Below are 13,993 nucleotides of genomic sequence, written 5' to 3'. Positions count from 1 at the left end.
CAAAGCCAAAATTTTTGTAAGACATAGAACTACAATTTTGGTCTTTTAACCAAAACCCAGAACCTAATGAAACTTGGTTAAATTGCTAGGAAAATTTAGCATGCCAAAACTTGAAATTGAACCAAATAACCACTTGACCCCAGAACAGTTTTTATATCATAACTTTTAATAGAAAACTCCAATTGGGATGAGCCAAACTGTTGTAGAACCCTAAGAAACAGAACTACAACTTTTATTCAGGAAGCTTCCATAGATTTTGAGTATAAGAATCCTAAAATGGGAGACAAAGCCACTGACCTGAACCTGGAATCCTAAAGGCATAGGGTACATGAGTCTAGGCCAGTTAAATTATTATAATTAATTCTAAAAAACTTGAAAAAATGAAATTCATAAATTTGAGTGATCCTAAGACATAGGGTAACAAGTCTTACGCAGAACATTAGGCCTACAAGTGGCTGTAACATGTCCAAATAATTAGGAAAAGATTAACTCCAGAATCTGCCTGGTTCTAGAACTACAGTGAGCTAATGTACAGGTTTTGGTTATTTGATCATAACTTGAGTTCTAAAACTCCAAATGACATGAATCTAAAAGGAAAACAAAGACAAGACATAGAGGAACAACTTCTATGAGTGGAGTGTGGCCAAACAGTGGCCACATCTTGAACAATTTGCTAGGTGAAATAAAGACACCAAATCTGGACCTTGAGAAAGGTTCATAAAATGACTTAGCATATGATATGAAATTAATCAAAATGACTTGTTAAACAAAAAAATGGTATGAATATATATGTGGGACTTATGTTTCCCATTACAAGTGACATGAAAATGTTATGAAACACAATTAGTACTGTAACACCCCTCACCCGTCTACAGTGTAGCTGAGCAAGGCATGCTACACGGCGTGCCGGAGCGTCTGATCTTATTTGATTTCATTATAGTTCTAGATTTACTTGTTCAAAAACTTTATCTGAGGTTTAGGCTAATTTTACTTTTATCAAAATCTGACTAATTTGAAATATTCAAAAATTTCAATGATGATTCAGCAGAGTGCTGGCAGTAATTTAGATTAACAGTTCTTCTGAACCTGCCAAAAACAATTTCAATATATACTCAAATTCACAACTCAGAATCAGTCTCAAAATTTTTCATACTCAATCTCAATCAGAATCATCATGATCAGATACTTAACTCATATATCAAAATTCTTACATTTTATTATTTTGCATAATTTGCCAATTAAGTACATAAATTTATCAAGTACAGAATATACAAATAAAATTACAGTTACTAATTCACATTACAATAATAGCAGTAATTATAATGTACAGATTATAAAACATGCTTAAAATGAGCCCTATCTACATGCATTGCTGAGGAGGTGACAATCTTCAATTCTTCTGACACTTTTGCAGATCTGGACTCCAAAAATCTCAGTCGACAGTCTACTGGTTTTACCTTTAGTACCTGCGCGAGGAAGCAATTCCATCGCACTAAGCATTTCTGCTTAGTGGTGTAATAGTATAACAAGAAATAATATATACAAATAAAGAAAGAAATAAATCATCATTTCGAAAATCCAGGAATCAATTTAATTTGGTATGGTATTTCTAGTATTAACGATCTTATATACTAGTTTGTTCCTCTTTGGAAGTGCTTAGTTATAACTTTTCAGTAATACTACCCACTATACAAATTATTCTAACTGTATTGTATTTCAAGTCTCTATGATTCTGCGATTTATATTTTGCTAATTTCTTTTACTCATTCATTCAATACTTAATTTAATTGTACTGAAATTTCATTATACTTAACTTAACTTAGCTTCCTGAATTGAATAATGTTTTAAATGACTGCCCATATAGCCTATACACTGACCAGACTAGATAAACGGATATACTAGCACTGGGTACCTAGTGCCTCGGGCCGTCACACCATCGGTCACAAAGTGTCTCCCGGTGTGCAAACAGTGTGGCTAAAAAGCCATATAATCATTCAGGCATTAAGCCGAGTATAATAACACAAACTGTATAGCCATAGGCTATTAAAATCATAGTATGGCATAATAAGCCATAAAACACAGTATGACGTAAAGTCTTTTCTGAGCATTTTGTCAGAATCCTATTGGCATGCCAACCTATCCAAACTAGTCAACTAGGCACATTAGGGCATATTACAATGTTACATATTTAATTCTTTATTCATAGGGTTTATACATCTTTATGCCTTTCACTAGTCAATAACATTATTAACCTTTTTATGCATCATGGATAGGTTGATTCTAGCATCAACATGTCACAATTTACAATTCAATATGTTGTCAATATAATGCAATTTACCCTTTTCACAAGTTGGCATTCATTGCCAAATCACTTCAAGCATCATTTTATGTAATTACCAATTTTCAATTTTAGTGTGCTAGATTAGTCTAGCTTAAAGTCCTATTTCCCTTGGTTTTTAGCTTCTGGTCAAAGAAGCAAAATTGTAGCTCTATGTCTTATTGCACGCGGGGCAAAATTTCATGTCATTTCGAGTTGTATAGACCAAGTTATGGTCAATCTACTAAAGCTGGACAGATTGCACCTTTACTTCAAAATTTGGTCAATTTCTCAATTTTTGTGTGCTAGATTTGTCTAGCTTAAAGTCCTATTTCTCTTGGTTTTTAGCTTTTGGTCAAAGAAGCAAAATTGTAGCTCTATGTCTTATTGCAAGCGAGGCAAAATTTCAGGTCATTCTAAGTTGTATAGACCAAGATATGGTCAATTTACTAAAGTTGGACAGATTGCACCTTTAGTGCGAAATTTGGTCAATTTCTCAATTTTTGTTTGCTAGATTTGTCTAGCTTAAAGTCCTATTTCTCTTGGTACTATTCCCCTCAATTCATTTCATTAGTCAACCTATAATGTTGACCCTTGATGCACTCTACGTGAGTCAATTCTAATGTTACCAATATGTCACATTTTATAGCCCTTTAATGTTGGTATATGTTACCAATTTCATTTCCCAGTGTATTGCATTTTATTGCAATTTACTGGATTTCGGTATACTATTTTGACCTAGCCAGACGACCTAGTTCCCTCAGTTTCTGGGTTTCAGTCCAAACTACAAACTTGTAGGTCTATGTCTTATGGAACGCGGGGCAAAATTTCAGGTCATTCTGAGTTATGTAGACCAAGTTATGGTCATTTTACTATTACTGGTCAAAATGTATCAAAATTGGTCACTTTAGGTCATTTTAGGTTCGGCCAGTTTTTGGACCCGAACTTGTGCAAGATTTTTTACTTGCTTATGGTCATTTCTGGGCTTGGGTGTCTTCATAAGACTTGTAGATATAGGTCTTAACTATTCATGGTCAAAATTTCAGGTCAATTGGACCTGTTTTGAGTGAGTTATGGCCTAAACACTAACTGCTGCCCAAATGGTCAGTTTTCAGGCCTTAAATGCACTAATCCGGATTTGGTCACTTTTTAAGGTCAGTTTCTAGGCAGAATTTTGGCAACATTTCTACATGAAAGTTGGCCTATTTGGTGTCTAGTTTCACCCCATATTGGCCTCATATCAATTGGGTTCATAGTTTGACACTTATGGCCTCATTTAGGTGCTGCCTTCAATACACAACCTGCACAAAGCTCATACACTCCCAATTAATGTTCCTTCTCCTCCTCATTACTACAATATTCAATCAACAACACTTCCATACATATATTGTACACAATCCCAGCAAAAATTCTGGGCAGAATACTCAAGTGCACAAGGCACACAATACACCATTAAACTTCAATATTTACATCCACCCAAATTCAACATACTTCAATGTTAATATTACACATATACTTCAACATATTCATACTTCAACATCACTTACACTTGCTGCCCAAATTGACATTCACATATATCATTAATAACCATATATTCACACACAATTTCATGCTATTAGGGGCTGCCAAACATGGCAGTTTGCTCAAGGCTTCAAGGTTCCATTTCACACCTTTAATCTAAACACTACATGTACATACTTGTGCACAAACTTACTACAACTTTCATTTGGACAATTCAACCTTCATTTTCATTCATTAGAAGTAAAAATAACTCAAGTTCAACAAGGGTTCATGGCTGCCCAAAATGAAGCAACATCACAAATCTCCAATAATTGTTTCAAACCATAATTTAAATTTCTCAAATTCAAGTCCTATCACTTCCCATATTTAAACTCATCTACAAACATCATCTTTAAACTCATCTACATCATTTAAACACATCAAAATCCCATGATTGTCTTGGCTGCCGAAATGAAGGGCTCACCAAATATACATTAATTTACTCAATTTCTTCACAAATCAACTCACCCAAAGCTCAAAACAAGATCTAATGAAAGAAAATGGGGAGATTAAGCACTAACCTCATCTTGGGCTTGATTAAACTTCACCAAAACTCCTCTTTCTTGCTTCCTACATGCTGCTCATGATGTGTAGAACAAGTTTAATGAAGGACTTTTGAAGAAATGATGGCTTGATTAATGGTGCATGAAGGCTTGTATATGGGCATCCATGGATGAGCTTGGGAGAGAAAATAAAATTCGGCAATGGTGATGAAGGAGTGAAGAAGATGAAATGGTTTAGTGGAAAATTGTAACATCCTCCCGGTAGCAATTCCGCACAGTCTACTGTTCCGGTGACCGGTGTCGGTCCGGACAGCTAGAACTTCTGGAAAAATATTTAAACTAAAGTGAGAAACCATAATTAATTCAAATATTAATGAGAAAAATTTAGTAAAAATTTTAGAAATAAAATACAACCAAGTCAAATGAGCCGGTACCCAAGCAATGGGTAACCCAGAGGGAAGTTGCGGTTCTCGCAACTAGGAGCCCTAGACCCGGGGAAAAATTCATAAAATAATTTTTGGGACTCCAGAGAAGGGTCATTGAGGTTCCTATGGCATTAGAATGCCAAGAAAATAATTAGAAAAATTTTTCAATCGGTACAGACAATTTTGACCCGTTAAGCCAAACGGAGGGCATTTTGGTCATTTCGCCTTCAGAGGTGATTTTTGGCTGACTTGTCCAGTTAAGTAAATAATTATAATGATCTAAAATATGAATAAATATTTCTAAAAATTGAATTGAAAATGAGTAGAGAAAAGAAGAAAAGAAAATGAAGGAAAATGCTTAATTATGACATATGATGATGTCATTTAAAAGCCCCCTCCAATCACCATTTGACAAACCAATAAAAAGAGATAAAAATGACTTAAAATGAGATAAAAAAACAAAGGAAACCAGCAGTTTCCTTCTTCATACGGGCTGGAATAAGAGAGAAAGAGAGAGAAAAGGAAAAGAAAGAAAGAAAGGAAGAAGGAGAAGGAGATGAACAGTAGCAGAAAAAGGGGTTCAGCAGGGCAGCATGTTTCTCTTCCGTCCAGGTGAGTTTGGCTCAACATCTATGGCTGATTTTTGGATATGTTTGAGGTATGTATGTGTTGAAGTTATGGTTAAAATTGGGTGATTGTTCAACGGTTGGAATTGGAGAAATATATTGTTGAACACAGGCTGTCTGTAGGTTGAATTCTGAATTTTGGCTACTGAAATTTGAGAAAAATAAATAGTTAGGATGCTTATAAAATTATGAAATTTGGTACAAATGATATTTGGGATGTTGAGGCTGCTGGGTTAAAATTTGGTGAATTTTAGACTTGTGGTTTATGAGATATAAATTGTTTTGCATGAGCTGTCTGAGTAAGACTGATTTCTGCAACAATTCAGATTTTGAAGGGTTGAATGAATGTTTTGATATCTCATGATATAGAGATTATTTGATGCTAAAATTTTTACTGATATTGTATAGGGATGTCTTGAATATATGGTTAAAATTTGGGATTTATCTAACGGTTAGATCATTATATATAAATTTGAATGCACAAGCTGCCAGATTGGGTATTAATGGGTGGTTGTGGATTTAAGATTTATGACAGGAGTTTAGTCCAATTTAAGGGGAAATGCTGTTGAATTTTTATTGGATATTTAATTTAGGAAAGTGAAGTTATAATTGATTATGATTATTATGGTTCTAGGAGAAATCTTGAAGAATAACAAGCTCAAGGTTGGTTTCAAAAAGGTTAGTGCAAATTCATCCTTAAAACTTTGTATATATATATATCATGTGGAGTATGAAATGAGGGTGAAATTAAGAGAATTGAAACAAGTTTGCATGGATAAATTCCACCAATTTTTGCAGCCTTAGGATACATTAGGGTTTCATTGATTAGATTGAGTTATAGTTGTACATGGCTGCCATTGAACATAAATTAGATACTTTGATTCATTGATTGCATGTATATGGAAAATTGAAATGGTAGAGCTAGGGTTTGGGAGTGAAATTTAGACTTGGCTTATGAAGTGGTAAGTGAACATTATAATGGTCAATTAGTGACCATTTGAGGTAAGTTGACCATAATTTGAAGAGATTTAGAGTAATACAAACTGAATTGGTGGGCTGCCTAATGAGTGCAGCAGGGAGGCTGTGAGTCCAGCTTGTTTGGACTGCCATATCTTTGGCTGTGTAGATTCAATTGGTGTTTGGCCAATTGGATATGAAACTAGACTTATAATGGCACATTTTTTCTGAAGAAACCATGCCCAAAAGACCAAAGCAAGAGGACCAAAAGTTGGCCCCAATCCGGATACCCTGCAAACAGCCCCTGCAGAATGACCAAATGAACAGTAACTGTTCATTTGGCCATAACTCACTGTAGAATGGTCAAATTGACCTGAAATTTTTACAGCAACAAGATATGATATAGACAAACAACTTTCATGAAGAACATCACCCCAAATTATGCCATTAACCCATTCAAATTATTGAGCAAAATTAAGTTATCAAACCTGCAACTCTGCAGATTTTCATTTGAGTAGTAATGTTTGGATGACTATAACTCCCTCTAGAAAACTCGGATTTAGGCGATTTTTGAACCGATGGAAACCTAAGGCATGGTATAACATTTCATATGAAGAAAGTTAGACCAAATTATGAACTTAACTTGGTCAAATTACTGACCAAAGTTGGACCAAAATCTGCCAAAACCCAAAATATCAGCATGAACAGTACACATAAACAGTAAACTTATTTTGGCCATAACTTGAGCTACAAAACTCCAAATAGAGTGATTCAAAAAATGAAATTTAACTAGACAAAATAAGGAACAACTTTCATGTTTACCATTTCCTCAAATTCTCACTGTAACAGTGCTTAATGGAACAGTAAAGTTAAGCTTTAAAAACTGAAAATTTTGTTTCCCTTGGTTTAAGCCTAGAAATGGTAATGGTGATCACTTCCAACAAGTTTTAAATGAAAAATGTGGTATGTTTGAAGTGCCAAAGTCAATGTACCTACTTTCTATGCAAAAGTCAACTTTCTTATTAACCAATGAAATGAATAGTGACACCAAAAGTTAAAATTCAAAGATTGAAGAATTTTAAAGTATCAAATGCCCTAGTATACCTAACAAGATTGGTTTGGATAGTTTGGCATGCCAATAGGGTATTGTTTTAGCAGTACTATGAAAGGAAAGGCTTTGTGCCTGTATTCATGGCTTTATGCCCGTATCCATGGCTTTTATGCCCGTATTCATGGCTTTTATGCCCGATTATGTGATATCATAGCTTTTAGCTATATTGACTGCATACGTGGTTGACGTTCTGCATCCCATGGTATGACGGCCCGAGGCACCGCGGTGCCTAGTGCCAACGACCCGTTATCCAGTCCAGTCATCCAGTATAGGTTACTTGGGCAACCAAATGAATGGAAAAGTATAACTGTGAACTGATTATTAAAGAAAATACGAAAATTAAGTATCAGGAATGATTACAAAAATACAAAGAAGCTCAAGATCATGAAAAAAAAAATAATTAACGAAATGCATGAAGAAGTTAATATCATAAAACATGATTAGCCCTCGACTAAACAATAAGTTAGTAATTACTCATTTCTTATGAACACAATAGCAAGGAAATTATTATTTTTATTTGCATATTGTATTTTCTTGTATTATTGGCACCACTAAGCTTTATGCTTAGCGCGTCGCTTTTGCAACGCGTAGGCACTGAAGATTTGGACAGAGGGCCCAGTAGACCACAGATTCGGTAAGGCAGTTCACAGTTCTGCATAGTGTCCGTGTCACCTCACCATCCACAGTGCATTGGTAGGACACTAGGTCCCATTTTGTATTTTGAGATTTTTGTAAATTTGGTAATTAAACTCTTATTTTATCATATGTATTTGAACAAATATAATATAATTTTGTATTAATGTAAGTACTTGTAATTTGTGATTATAAATCACATGTGAGAATTTATTTATGATTGAGTCTAATGATGATGTAAAATGACAAATAGAGGAATCGTTAAGAAATTGCTGTAAATTGATGTGATATAAAATCTGAATTGTATATGGGTACCATGAGATGAATGATTGAGAAATAAATGAAATTGATGAAATTATTCTGAGACTTTGTTGATAATTGGAGTTGGGATTGATTGAATATGATCATAGGAAGTGTTTTTCACAGGTTTCGAAGAACTGTTTTCTCCATTTTTAGCCGGTACTCTGCCGAATTTTCTATAAAATTCTCGGAACCTCAAATAAATTATAATTTCGATAAATAACTTAAATAAATTATATTTCACAAATTATATTCAAAAGCATGATATAAATTAATTAAGATAAAATAGAGTGCTCGGCACACTGAGTGGCATAACTTGCTCAGCTACACTGTAGTCGGGTAAGGGGTGTCACAAAAATGCTATCCACTTATGGTTTTATACCCCACTAAACATTTAAATAATAGTTAAAATAATTAAACTTTCATAATTCTAATTATAGCCCCATATTTCCTTTAATTGCATTTCATTTATAATTTCATTTTTCATTAAATTTTCAAAATATAATACCACTATTTTTCATGGACATTTAAGTCAAAAGTCAACTCTAGGTGTCAATTGACCAAAATGCCCCTCTTCGGGTCAAGTTCGAACTTTTTCGGTAACACCGATTTACTCCCTGTACCGCCGATTTCTTTAATTTTTATTTTTCGTTTATACTAACTTTCTAATTTTTCTTTGACATTTTCTAAGTGTAATATCATTTATTTTAATGGAGATTGAGGTCAAAAGGCAATACTATGTGTCAAATGACCAAAATACCCCACTTCGGGTTATATTCCCGATTTTTCGGTAATACCGATTTTTGTCTGTTTCTCAATTTTTCACTTTTCTTTGTACTAATCTATTAATTTTTCTTTGATATTTCTATTGTCAATTACATTTTAATAAACCTTTATTTATTTCTCAAAATTAAATTCATAGGGTTCCCCGTGGTCTTGGGGTCGGCAACGGCCTTCCCAGTGCAGTCACCCATCGCTGCGGTGCCGGCTCGTTTAACTTAGCATCATTTTCTCTCTTTCATTTTTTTTGTTTGATTTTTCTTGTATTTTCTTTTCATTTATTTCATCATTATATGTCTGTTCACTATCACCGAAGTGTAGTTCCAGACATCCTAACTTGCCTAGACTGTTATTTGGCCACTAGAGCAACAGAACGTACAGAACACGTACAGTGGGGATGTTACAAGTACATAACATGAAATAATAAAACTACAGTACTTAATAATACTAATTTGCCCAATATATACCTAGACTTATATATATAGCATGAATTGATTGGTATACCAATTAGGGATTACAGATTGCAGTAATGCCCATAATTAGGGATTACAGATTATAATAACGCCCGTAGGAATGATCATTGATAAACAACATATGTTTGATACGACTGTTCTTTAGGCTTTATGCCTACACGTTGGCCATTGTCCCTGATTTTATTTATGGCTTCTTGCCTGCTCGCTGGCTTGTGCCTGACATGACAGATGTATACATGTTAAACACACAGATGTTTAACTAGTATACTCCCATGTATCCAGTCTTTATAGTTTTTTATAGGTTACTTGGGCACATATAAGAGTAATAAGCCTTAAATTTAAGTAAGTACATAAAGAGATCACAGGTATGAGTGATAAGATTGAACATAGAATAAATGAACAGAAAAGATCCTTATTAACATAATTGCTTCCAAAGTTCTATAAACATATAAACGATTTTAAATTCATGAAATTCTATATTTCTTTATAAGGTTATACATGGAATAATTATTTCAATTATTTAGTTATTTTTATTTTAATTTATGCACCTCTAAGCAATATGCTTAGTGCGTTGGTTCTTACCACACTTAGGTATGGGAGACCAGTACTAGCAGTAGCAGCAGCAGTAGTGCCTAGACAGAATTTTGACCAGATTTGCTACAGTGTAGGTTGTCACCTCAATAATCCACTTTGGTAGGGATTATGTATATTTAGATTTTGCATTTTGGTTATTGTATATAAGTAAATGATGTAAATCATTTTGTGACTGTAAATAATTTGTAAATTATTGTATTTGAATTTTATATGAATGAAATGAAATTTATTTTCTTGAAAATTATATGAGTTATGATATGATATGATATATGGGAAATTGATATGAGCAATAAAATGGATATAAATTGTTTTTAACAGGTAAATAATGGAACCAGCCATACACTAATAAAAACAAAGGAGACTCCATCCGAATCTCCATGAAAATGAAATGTGATAAAAAAAAATTACACATGGCATAATATAAATAAATGGACATTAAATTAATAATGTACATGAAAGACAAGATAGGGTGCTCCGGCACCGAATGTGACATACATTGCTCGGCTACACTGTAGACGGGTAAGGGGTGTCACAGGTAATAATCAGGACATGTTCACCATTGCCTAATACTAGGTTCAGGATAGTGGGTACTTAAGGAAAAGGTGTTAAGCACCCCTTATGCTTAGTCTAACCTCGTTAATTCGAGTGCCAGTCCTCTATTCATATTTCTAAAAGTCTTTTTTATTATTCCTTTATGAAACTTTTTATCTTTGTATGCAATTTCTAATCCTATACACATAAACAATCCAAACAGGGGGTTGTTGTTTACAAATAGTTTTCATGCACAAGTACTTCTTATCTATGGAGTTACTAAATTTAACTAAGTGATAGTTACCGAGTGACTAAAATTAATTAATTATTGACAATTTAATTTACAAATAAGTTCAGTTTATAAACAACCATAAGTTTCTACGTAACTAATTAATTAATTTATTTACGAAGTTACCCTAAGGATAATTAAACTAATTAAATTATGTACATATTGCAATTTATTCTAACAAATACATAAAGGCTTAAGCAATTAAATCCTAAAACGAATATTTGTTTCTACAATGCTCATTTATTTTATTTCTGACCAAATATTCAATTACATTTAATTTACATGCCAAACACTACAAAAAAAAAAATAAATAAATTGGCAACTGATCGAATTGGTTGCTAATCCATTACAATCAGTTACTAATCGATTTAGCAACCGATTTAGTTAGTTGCAATGAGATAGATTGCAAAGAGCAACCGACAATCAAATTGGTTGCAAATAATAATTAACAATTAAATAAGTTGTTAAATTAATTAAATTAAAAAAAAATAAAACTTTTAGTAAAAAACTATCAATTGCTAGTAGTAACCAAAATCAGTAACTAATAGCAATTGAAACATAATGTGATACCCCTTACCCGTCTACAGTATAGCCGAGCAAGATATGCCATGCAGTGTACCGGAACACCCTATTTCAATTCAATCATTTTTTTATTCTTCCTAATTTATTTTTTTTCATAGTTATGAAGTACAATTTATGAAATATAATTCATTTAAGTCATTTATTGAAATTATAATTTATTTGAAGTTTTGAAAATTTTTTAGAAAATCCGGCAGAGTACCGGCTAAAAATGGAGAAAACAGTTCTTCAGAACCTGTGAAAAACACTTCCAATAATCATTTCCAATCATTCTCAAACTCTAATAACCATCAACATGGTCCAACATTAGCAATCATTTCAAGTTCTCAACATTAATCCATAATTTCATTCAAATTCAAAATTAACTAAAATTTCATGAAGATATTCTCAAATTATATTAATTAACAAAACTCTTCAAAATATGTACATCAACATATGATTACATAAATTTACTATTTACATGAGTTCATAATTTACAAATCACAAACTACTACCTATTACAAAATGCAAAAACATAATTTCAAAAGGGACCTAAAGGTCTTACCACTGATGCACTGTAGATGAGAGGTGACTCTGACACTAGGCAGATTTGTGACCTAACCCTGTTTGTGGTCTGCTGGGCTCTCTGTCTGTCTCTCCAGAACCTACGCGTGGCAAAAAGCGATGTGCTAAGCGATGTGCTAAGCAATAATGCTTAGTGGTGTCAATAATAAAATAAAAAGAACTAATAAAAAAGAATAAATATGTAGTAAGTGTATTGATGTCTCATGCAGACAAATTTTTGATAATTATTGGTAATCTTATTTATTTGGTACTTGTTATATTCATTATTTCATTAAATTTATCAACTTTCATTTTTGGTTGCCCAAGTAACCTTTACTGGATGACTAGGATGGATAAACAGGTAAACTGGCACTAGGTATCAAGTACCTCGGGCCGTCACATCATCAGTCACATGTGTGTCTCCCGGTGTGCAACAGAATAACTAATAAGCTGTAATAACATTAGGTACAAGGCTACATCTCAACACAATGTCAGAATGGCTAAAAGCCATGAAATCACAGAATGGCATAATGTCATGTGCAGTACTGCTAACTGAACCCTATTGGCATGCCAACCTATCCAAACCAATCTTGCTAGGTGTACTAGGGCATGTTACACTTTTAAACTTTACAATTCTTGAAATTTAAGTTTAGGTGTTATTATTCATTTCATTAGTCAACTAAAATGTTGACTTTTGCATAGACAATAGGGACATTGGTTCTAATACTCCCAACATACCACATTTTGCATTCTAAAGTTGTTGGTATTGGTTGCCAATACCATTTCTAAGCTTAATGTTAGTTGTTCAAAATTTTCAGATTTCAAGCCTTGTGTTTACTGTTCCATTGGTCTTTTTTATAGTAGGAATTTGACAAAGTTGTCTTCATGAAAGTTGTTCTTTATTTTGTCTAGTTACATTTCCTTTTTTGAATCACTCCATTTGGAGTTTTGTAACTCAAGTTATGGCTTAAATACCATAACTGGCCGGATTGGACAAAATCCAAAATTCTGGGCAAAACTGGTTCTACCAGATTTGGTAACCTAAGTTTGGTTGGCAATTTGACTAGGTTATGATCAGAATTTGGATTTGTGTTCTTCATGAAAGTTGTAGGTCTATGTCTCAACTTTCTTCTGGTAAAATTTCAGATTAATTGGATCTTTCTATACTGAGTTATGACCAAAGGAATAATCACTGTTAATTTGGTCATTTTGCCCAGGCAGAATGCAAGTCACCTGGATTAGGGCAATTTTTAGGTCAACTTGGTTTGGTTTTCTGGGCAAGGTTTCTTCACCAAAATTGTGCCATTATGTGTCTAGTTTCATTTCCAATTGGCCTTGCACCAATTGAACCTCTACAACTCTAGTTATTGCTGCCCAAACCTGCTGGACTCATACTCAGTCCTGCTGGTCAGCCAAGGCAGCTCACCTAAACTCAAATCCAACATCCTTACTCACTTCAATTCCTTCTCACACACATTCAAATGGTCACTAATTGACCTTTACAAGTTTAATAAACCATTACATGAGCAAACCCTAGCTGCCAAAATGTTTAGAGTCACACACACATATTTTTATCTTGTTTTCTTACATTTCCTACTTACTTCATGCCATTAAACATGAATTTAATCGAAATAGCAAAAGTTTGGACACTAACCTTGATTTAGTTAATTCCCAAAGCTTGAAAACTCCTCTTTTTCTCTTTCTTTTTGCTGCCCAAGACTTGCTCTAGGTGTAAGGGTAAATATTTGTGAAAGGAAGCTAGGGTTTTGGAG

This window comes from Hevea brasiliensis, chromosome 6 (genome assembly GCF_030052815.1).
Source record: "Hevea brasiliensis isolate MT/VB/25A 57/8 chromosome 6, ASM3005281v1, whole genome shotgun sequence".
Taxonomy (NCBI): Eukaryota; Viridiplantae; Streptophyta; class Magnoliopsida; order Malpighiales; family Euphorbiaceae; genus Hevea; species Hevea brasiliensis.
This window is presented reverse-complemented; position numbering follows the sequence as displayed.